The following is a 10,457-nucleotide window of genomic DNA, read 5'->3' on the forward strand; positions in this document are numbered from 1 at the left end:
ACAGCTATGTAAGAGGCACGTGATGAATAGGAAATCCAAGAGTTGTATGAAATGAAACTTTGCCTGCCTTTACAGACGAGTTTTCAGTACTGCATGACCCTTGACTCCAATGAGCAGGGATGTAACTTGTACTAGTTTATTTTTTCAAGCATGAACTTTTATTTCACAAGCAAATAGATGTAAATATGAAACTACTGGCAGAATAACCTAACCCACCATCCAGCAAATGAACTGCTTCCACACTCTAACCTAATGATAAGAGCCACCTCACTTTCAAATTTGACATAATGACACCTTTGATTACACTGAAAATATTGCTGGAAAACAATCAGTACAAGTAAGAAATGTCTGCATATAAATTCACGTAATATTTTTTTTTTTCTGACAATGCCTTCCTCATGAAGCAAAACGTTAAAGTACAGAGACTGAGTGGTCATTATAGATGCAATCTACTGACCATTTAAGGCAGAGAGAAACCACTGTTTCATTAGGAAAGACCAGGTTGATGACCCACAAAATGCAGGTGACCATTACAAACATTTATATAGAAAATATTGCCAAGGGGAAATCAAAATGACCATGACCAGGTGACCACTATGTAAAGGTGATTGTTAGGATAGGTTTGACTGTACATTTTGACGTTTTTAGTGAATGGATCTTAAGTGGCAAATAAGAGGTTTTTGTTTTTCGACTGCTAATCATTCTTTTCACAAACAGATAATGGCATGGGTGAGTCTCAAGTAATTCTGGCGACTCAGATAACTTTCCTTCATCAAACTGAGTCTCCTTCTTTGTTGGGAACACCAATTTTGTTGTCTGAACCATTAAATCACTGCTATCAAGATCTTTTTGGTCTAAATTTTGATAGAATTTCTTAAGCATATCTAAAATGTTACATGAATTATTACTTGTTATATCAGTTTGTATTTTTCTATTAAGTCATTCTTGTTAGACACAACTTTAACAAAATCCGGATTTTTTATGTTACAATTTTAGGCTCGAATAAACAGTAACACAAGAGTGAAAACAACAAGCTATGAAAAAATATAAGAGTTTATTTGGAAAAATTCTGTAAAAAATGAAAAAATATGAACTTAGTTTTAAGAATGAAATCCAAAACTAATCCAAGAATAATCCACAAATAAAATTTTAGTAGTACTAATAACAAAATGTTCTAATGATTTCAAGTTCGAGTCCCAACAAAGAATCGAAGATGGAAGAAGATGACGTATGCTGTAATATGTAGTGTTGAAGTCTACAGTTCCTTGTAGAAACAAAAAATATCCGGTTCTGGAAATCTGAATAAATTCTTATATTTAACTGAAAATGAGATATTTTATTGTTAAAAATTACTTGACTTCACTCAGTCACCTGCAGTACTTGTTACAGACATGTTCATTTCTTTAATTGTTACATGGATGTAAAGTGGTATATACACAATTATCAGTTCTTAATTAAAAAGAAGCTTTTAATGTCATGATGCACTGGCGTCATGTGCAACCTAAATTAAATCATTTTTTGAGGCAAGTGACATTTTTCATAATTTTAAATCAATTTAAACCTGATGCAGCTGTAGATAGAAATCAAAACTGGCAGGTATATCTATTAAAATGAGGTGTTTTACATCATTATTTTTAATATTACTCACAATCTGATCTATATGGCAGTATGGCTGAAAGAAAACAACCTGAAGCTTGGTATTATATTTTTGTTTAATTTAATATTATTATCACATACAATTAAATGTATAAATAAGATGCAGTGAAGAAAAATCTAATTCGCATTAACTTACATTGTTACCTTACATCTGATTGGCATTTTGATTTCCCCACCCCCACTCCATTTTCACAAGTATACTCATAATTTCAATTATTTTAACTAAACCGCTGTTCGGTACACATCAGGGTCACCAATTATGGACCCCAACTACTGCACTGTAACATGAGCAAGATGTATCTGTAAAGCAGTAGAAGAGTTGGATTAGTTTGGAAGCTCATGAGTAGTCATGTGGTCATACAAAGGTCTCATTAAGACATGTTATATGTACCCTGCATAAGCTACGAGGATAAGTTCATACCAGCATACATATACAGCACCTCAACAACATAGCTTAGGTCTTCATGTGAGAGATCAGCACTATTGTTTATTAAGGTAGAGCCTCCCAGGAGCTATATTTTTAATACACTTCTTTTGTGGTCTTTAACATTGAAACACAATGCAAAATCACGGAACTGGTCCCACCAAAATGGGAAATTTGAGTGTGCTAATATTCATACTAACAACTAGCTTATTACCTGACACAACAGATGTGGAAAACAGAACTTGTGTTTCATCAGTGTGTACACCAATATGCATTTTGAACAGGCATATTGCAGTTCACTACAAAAATCATTTCAAGTTATCTTTTTACACTACCACTGGATAAATTGTTATCACTTGTACAGACACAAGCTACTACATGTTTTAAATGCTATTCTTCAGTCAACTTTGCCGTCTAAAATTGAATATAAAAATTTGTATGAAAATTTAATTTTATGATATAACTTAGTTTTCCAAATTTTGATGCTTCATGACAATGTTATTAAAATTTAATTTATCAAATGTTTTTACATTTCAAACATATTGTTTTAGATAAAAGTATTATCTTGTATTACAATTAAGTTTATACTGAATTGAAATATTCATACAATTAAGGAAGATTTAGCAAATTTAGTTTTGGCATATCAAAATCACTTGGCCAAAACTTGCATATTATGCAACACTTTCACTACACACTTTTTGACAGCTGTCACACACCTTGTTTACTATGTAATTCAAAATGACTTTCGAGTTTAAAGTTAAAATAGGCATGACATGCAAATATAAAAGTTTGACTAACATTACCCATAAATGATTTGGCCTTATAGGACTAAAGTTACAGTATTACTTCTGGTTCAGCACCCATAAATTTAGTCCCAGACTATCTTAAAGCATTTTTCCTCTCATTTTGGTGGTGATAGTTAGGTATAGATATTCTTGTTATTCATTTAAAAGGTAATTGTTTTTTTCTTTAGAATATGAGCATTATGAAGTGGTTGTGTATTTTGGCAGCAGTGCAGAGTGCGTAATGAGGCATTGATGCTGATCCAAAAGTGAAATCTGTGACCCATTGCATGTTGCTTTCTTTACATTCCAGCTTCTCAACAAGACAAAATGCCAGAAAACCTATGATAAAACCTTCAAAGTAAAAGGTATTTTAGATTCACGTTTAATTCATTAGGATTTGGACACATCAGGAAGTTCACTATTGTAGATATTATATAGAAAACTAATTGTGATCTGAGTCCATGTGAATTGATTGAACTGTCCTATCATGGTACAAAAGTTGCATTAATTCTAATAATGAGTTCCTCGAAGGGACTGGCACTCTAATCTTTGAGAAGAATTTACTGGAATTTAAGACAAGATCATCAATTCTTTTAACTGCTTAGTGTTGAAACAATCTCATGTTCTTGAGCAAACAGATTTCCAAATCTGCAATTGTGGCAGCCAAAACAGATGTAAAATAGGCACATTTTCATTTAGGACAAACTAGATACCATTAGAAGACTTTTGGTGAAAACCCTGATGTTGACATACCATCCATTCCAGAGACTTCGTGACAAGATTTTTAAAATATTCATTATGGCAGCCGTACTTGAGGTCAGAATGGCTCTATTTTCATGAAGGATTAAGTAGTTATCATAGTTACTTTTCTCGTGAATTAGCAATAACAAGATTTTCAACACGTCTGCCATGGTTGCAGCTGGCCACACTGGTTGTCAAACTGGCACCATTCTCATTTAGTACCATCAGACATCATAATAAACCTTCTGGTGAAAAACTAATGATGATATGACTTTTTATCAAGTAGGAGTAGTGACAGAAGATGGCTGCTCCACTGTGGTGTCCATATTGGATATTCAGATTAACACAATATTTTTTGGAGACCCACTACACACCAATAAGAAGTTTTCCAGTGAAAACCTCATACTAGCATGTTTTTCTATTCAGGAGAACTAAAAATAACCAGATTTTCTAGTTGGCTGCTTTGGTGGTCATAACGAAGTCAAATCAGCACAATTTTCCTTTTGGACCAACTAGACGTTATATGATATTTTTAAGTGAAAGCCCCATGCTGATATGAGCATCTATACAGTAGTAGTAGCAATAACAAGACTTTCAATATTAAATTTCTAGATAGAACTATTTTCATTTGCAACCAACTAGACAAGATAAGAAGTCTACTGGTGAAAATCCATGTCAATATGACTTTCCATTCAGGAAGAGTAGCAACAGCAAGATTTTCAAGACTAAAAGACATCATAAAAGTTCTTGAGTGAAAATCCCATGTTGATTTGACCATCTATTTAGAAGGAGTATTGATAACAAGATTTACAAGATGGCCACTGTGGTGGCCATATTGGATCTCCAAAAGGACCCATTTTCATTTATGACCAATTAAACATCAAAGTCTCCTGTTGGAAACCCCATTTTGATTTGACTATCATTTAAGAGCAACATATATACTCAATTATGAGTTAACCTGACTACAAGTTGGCCCAATGTCATTTTAGGGCTAAAAAAAGCCAATTTCTCTTGGACCCTTGTATAACTAAGGGTGTATTTTGCAAGTCATATCTATCTGAAAGGCCAACTTGTTGTCGGTGAGTCAGAGTTGCACATTAAAAAATTAAACAGAATAAGAAACAGAGATAAACAAAAAAAAAGACAAAACCAATGTAAGATACACTTCTATTATTCGTGGAATATACCACAAATAAACTGACAAATTACCATTAGTCCATCTTTGGGCAATAAAATCCACTGAAATCCATGATGCTTTATATTTTTTTCCATTTATATGATAAATCCATAAATTCAATTATAGGACACATACAAATTTAAAAATAACAATAGACAGTAATATCTTAATTTCACATATCTTACATACAAACAGTGAATGTTAAGTCCACATTTTTGTGATTCACAGTATCCTAAAAATGTCACTATCTAATATCATCAGTAGAAAAGGGGGTCACTTTAGCGACAATGGGACTTTAACATTAAAATAGGGGGTTTGCACTTATGTGACAATGGGAATTTAACATGGGAATGTCATCTGGAGGTCAATGGGAATTGAACATTGGGTGGCATCATGGAATTTATAGGATCAAAACTTTTTATAGGGTGAAATGTATTTGTAGGGACAAAAGGTTAATAGGGACAAACATTGACATACAGAAACAAACAAATACACATTCAAACACATAGAAAATAGGACAGAAATGTTCTAAAGAAAGACTCACACATGGAATAGAGACTAAAAAAAAGAAAAGTCTATTGTATGGGTTCAAAACATTTATTCAAGTATATACATGGGCTCTCTGGCCTGTGCTTTGGTCTAAGTACCATCCATTTAATACATGATCATTTGGACATGAAACAAACCTATTTATGAGTTATTTAGTTCTTGGTTCTAGTAAACTACTGTTTAAAATAAAAGTTCACGCCCTTCTAAAATCACTTTATATACAATGTATTTACATTAAATGTTCATTTATAAGAAAAAGCTAAAACAAAACAAGTAACAACCAATTAAATACGACAAAGTTCATGTTTCTCTCTCTATCCATCACACACGTTTAAAATCTGGTCAGCTACCATTTGTGTCGCAGCGTAGACGTTTCCAATCATGTACTCCCTTTCATTCGTAAATCTGCTGTTATGTCCATTGTGCTAGGTACACTTATTGGTAAGTAGATCAAGTACAGTCATCATCTTCTTCCCATGGAGGTACAACGTATGCTATATGAATGATCACTTTTCCATCAGTGATGTCAAATTTTTATCGCATCGTCTGCACGTCTTCTATAGCCCTCAAAAGTTTGGAAGAAGATAGTTCTGCTGATGTTCTAAACCCGAGACATACAGGCGAGTTCAAACTGTCATGATACATTGATAGGCTAGAATGACCTCAATCTTTGACTTCGCAATGACATTTGAGTTCCTCTAACAGTGAGTCAAGTAGGTCCGTAATGAAACCTGCTACTTCCTCAGCTGGAATGTCAGATGCAAAGTCTTTAAATTTCACAGTGTAGGTGTAAGTTGTTGTCCTAAATTTTCTCAAGGTCACTGTCTGAGTTATTTGGATGCTTAAATACTCCTTAAGGTCTACTGAATCCTTTCCCTTCTTAGACGCACTTTGCTGTGACAGTATGGTGTTAAAAGAGGCCAATGATGTTTGTTCTCTTTTTTCATCTGCAAAGAGTGATTCATCTTTCTCATCACTTGTCCTCACAATGAAGTGTCATTCTTGGAAGTTGTCCCATTTTATACTGGGTGATATCAGCATGTCCATAAGGTAAAGTTTTGTGGTCTGAAAGTTGCACTGGTTGCATGTAGTTTGTCATGGTATTAGTAAATAAGCAACTAAGATATGGTACTGCATTGGTAATGTGATCGTGAGGCACAGAATCACACCTGTTTCTCATTCGACTTGAGTCTTATGCTCCATACTAATTTCTAGCTGTTTGAAAGAATTCATTTTTCTCGATTGACACTGGTAATGACAATGAACTATCGGTCTTGTACGTTGTCCCTTTTTATATGCTGACCAATATCAACGTGACCATATGGTAAAGTGAAGTGGTTGGGAAGCCTCAGTCGCTTCTGGTACATGATTTGATACAGTTTTTCCAAGGGTCAACTGACAACTTGGTGAGTGGGTAAACGTACAATTTTGTGCAGTTTGTAGGTGGTCACTTTAAAGTTTCCATCCTGTCCAGACTGCAAGGCTTCTTTCAATAGGCCAAAGTTCACCACTTGACTGTTGCAATAATTGAGAGTCAATCCTTTTACTTTACACTTGGTGTGAACATCTCCTTGTTTGTCCCGGTATTCGTGGCCGTAATTTTTAAGTCTGCCACTAGCAAAACTTAAGATCTTGTCATCAGGATGTTCAATCTGTCCCGGCTCCTAAACGGTCTCCTTCGAGGTCAAGGTGATGTTAACCCAGGCGACAGATGCAGATGCAACTGTCAGTGTCAAAGTACAGGACATGATCTCCTAACAGTTCTAAAGCTTTGTACAATTTTAAGTGAGCATGAGCTGTCACACAGGCTGCAATGATGACGTTTCCAAATTCGTTGGCTTGTACAAAGTTCAATTCTTCTTCATAACTGACCAGGATCAAATCCTCACGAACGATGTCAACGTGTTTCACGTATTTGGTTTTGTCGTGAATCATCTGGAAGTAACAAGAAGGTTCAGTCAAATACTCTGTCCTGGGGAAACATGGTCGTTGTGCCATTTTGCCCCACAAACAATTTAACATCACTTTGGCAAACGATCACCTTCCTTTGTTTTTCTCAGTGTAGTCTAAAGTGATGCCTTCCTTCTTCCAGTATTTCTCTTTAAATTTCTCTTGGTCTTCGGGAGTGTGGCACCAAGAAGGATAGCCACTGGCTTCTTGTTTCAGTTTCAAAAAGGCATCCATGTTGTCTGCAAAAGTGCCTTGAGGATTCTCATCGCCCTTGTGGTACTGTTCTGTCTTGGAAAAGAGGTAAATTTTGTAAACTTCTAACAGTTAGTATCCCGTGTCCAGAGCTTTGAACAATTCCACGCTGACCCACGCTCCCATCAAGGCGCATTCTTCTTGGGTGTGCTGACAAGGTCAGTCTTGATTGCACGATTCGGCACAAGTATAGCACAAGGGGAACATCAGTTTTCCTTCGCAATAGTGAGGTAAAACAGGATGGTACAAGTCAGTGGGAGGCAAGACTTTGCACTTGATCAACCCTTTGTATTGTCGAATGTTGTCCAGATCTATGTTTTCTGTCAGCAATTGTGGGAACCCTGCAGAAAAGTGACAATATTTGCACACAAAAGGATACAGCGAACACATGTCCAAGTATTTGATTTCTTCTCCTTTCTCCTCGTGTGCTTGGTACAGCAAACAGGTGGCATTTGTCCTTCCTCCGTACAAACTGTCCCTCGGATTCAGTGGGTCCATCAACTTGTAACTTTCCACAATGCGTTTAAACTGAAGATTGGTTGTCAAATGGTGATCGTACTAGTGTTCCCACATTTCCACCACTTGGTATCCTTGCTGTTCTAACTTCAATCGCCGCTGACAAGTCTTCCATGGTCCATTGTAAAAATAGATTTTTAGTGTCACGTTCAGGGTAGCAGAGGGGACATCCGCTTGAGCTGAAATTTTATTTTATGGGATACAAATGATTCTTTTCCCTGGAAATATGTAAGTGCTCATACAGAATTCCTGGACAATAACATTCATTGAAATTTATTCAGAATTCAAAACTGGAATAATTTTTTGTGATTCAACAAGGAATAGTTGACACAACAGCACTTTGAAGGTTGCAACAGACGTAATTTTCTATTTTGCATTTCACTGAGACTCGAACTCAGATTCATTTAGGACATTTTAATAACAGGACTTCTATTTTTTGATTCTTGGATTATTTTTGGATTGGATTCATAAAACCTTAAGCTCTTTTTGTTGAAATTTTTACCTTGTTTTCGGGGGGGGGGGGGGCTGCCAGTCTTTTCGTTGCATAGACTTGGGACAGATCTATCGCTTGGATATAACCTAATCTTTCTGTGGTGAAAAGTTTGCTTGCATACCACTTCCCTGTTCATCTTGTATGAATGAACACAGTATGCTTAGTTGTATTGATATACAGTAAACCAGCAATGTGATGTGTAGTGGTGGTGTGTGTGTTGTGATAAGATCTGAAGCACTGCTTTTTGGTTCTTAAAGGGGTTTGCTATTATAGTGGCAATATTGTGACAGGTAGAATACAGAGAAAGATTGAAACGAACTTACCAAAGGGTTTATATGTGCTTTTTAACATTCTGAAAACTATGTTGAACTAGCTAATTATTATAAATACTACTTAACCTTTCAGCCTTCCAGTTTCATTATATACTGCATGGGACCAGATACTGCCAACGTCATATTTCTCGTGCTCACATGCGTTTTTTTTACGTTCCTGCATGAAGATAATTTTGCAAGGTCAGTTTCCTTCATTCCAGTTTAAAAAAAGAATTTCCAGCTCTAAAGGTAAGAAAAATATAACTGGTGAACTCAAGTGACCTAAATTTGATTATGTAAACATCGTGAGGGGGAGTTACCTTATTCCATAAATGTCACTTCCGTATGTACATAATCTCTATAACAAAGCAGTTGGAAATAGGACCTCAGATCCATGCAGACGACAAATTTTCTATTGAAACATTGTAAAAACTTTTATTCATCCATAAATTTATCCTCCAAAGAATAAAATATCCACTTGAACGCCATTGTGTATAATATACACACCAAAGGATCTCTCAAAAGAAGGGACTCGTTATTAGGGATACTTTCCGATATTCTGTAAGGCATGACTGTAAGTTTTTCATTACATTATTATGTTGACATATTCGTAAAATAGGTCGAGATTAATTAGATAGAATTACAAGTTGCAAATATTCTTGATTAAGAATGCGTTGAGAAACCGTGGCGGTAACTGGTCCCTTTGCAGTATAGTCTCAATTTTTAATTTGATACTGAGTGTTTCGGAACATATATCAGTAAAATTTAAACAATGCATAGTAACGCGCATTTTTCATTTTTGATTCACCCGGATTATGCCGATAGTTTGGAATAGGTCAAAGCGATGTGAATCCTACTGCACAATCCGCGGTAATTTTCTCCAATTACCGTACGTAGAAACAAATTTAAATACATGTTTTAAATGTCTTTTTTATTTACTCGTAAAAATTAGTTAATACCTAAACATTTATTTAGTTTAGGGTATTATAAAAAGTGTTTCCATCTTCACATTTTTGCAAATTCCCGATTGTTGAGAAAAAAAACTGTTGATCTCCAAAAGTCGAAAATTTTGACGGCCAGTTATTTTTAGATTTCAATTTTTGAACAGCTTCTGGCGTAACAGCTTAGTGTTTAGGGGGAGGGGAATATAAATATGTAATAATAAGACCATGATAAATCCAAATAAGTTAATTTTATTAACTTATTGCTTGAAAACGCGTTTTTCAAAATACCTTGCGCATAGCTACCTCGGGCTATGGAAATAAAATGCATTATTTGGGACTCTTTCTGTCCACATTTCAGCCGAGGAATTAGGTCAGATTTATAGTTGGTTTTACAAAATAAACTTAACAATGCCAGCAAAAGACAAGAGATATTAAGCCAACTAAAACGATCTTGTAAAACAAAAATTTGAAAAAGTTTAAACAAAAACTCCAAATGCTTACGATTTGCCGGTAAAAATCGTCTGCTATATCATGAAGAAAAGGACAAGGTCATACCAGACTTGTCCCATGTCCAACAAAATATCTTTATTGTCATAATTTTATACGTGAATATACAGTTCTGTCAAACACCGACTGTTCTGATTCATAAAAGCTTTATT

General features: G+C 35.1%; 1 protein-coding gene across 1 annotated transcript in view; it reads right to left on the reverse strand.

Annotated features, from left to right (window-relative positions):
* The window catches only part of LOC149796474 (uncharacterized), a 294,892-nt gene extending 284,560 nt beyond the window's left edge, over positions 1-10,332 (reverse strand). Inside the window, exon 1 of the mRNA XM_089961179.1 lies at positions 10,300-10,332. The gene's annotated coding sequence lies outside the window, so the exon portion shown is untranslated. The remainder of the gene's footprint in view (positions 1-10,299) is intronic.
* Positions 10,333-10,457: the final 125 nt, after the last annotated feature.

Source organism: Sinohyriopsis cumingii, chromosome 6 (genome assembly GCF_028554795.1).
Source record: "Sinohyriopsis cumingii isolate HCF-2022 chromosome 6, ASM2855479v2, whole genome shotgun sequence".
Taxonomy (NCBI): domain Eukaryota; kingdom Metazoa; phylum Mollusca; class Bivalvia; order Unionida; family Unionidae; genus Sinohyriopsis; species Sinohyriopsis cumingii.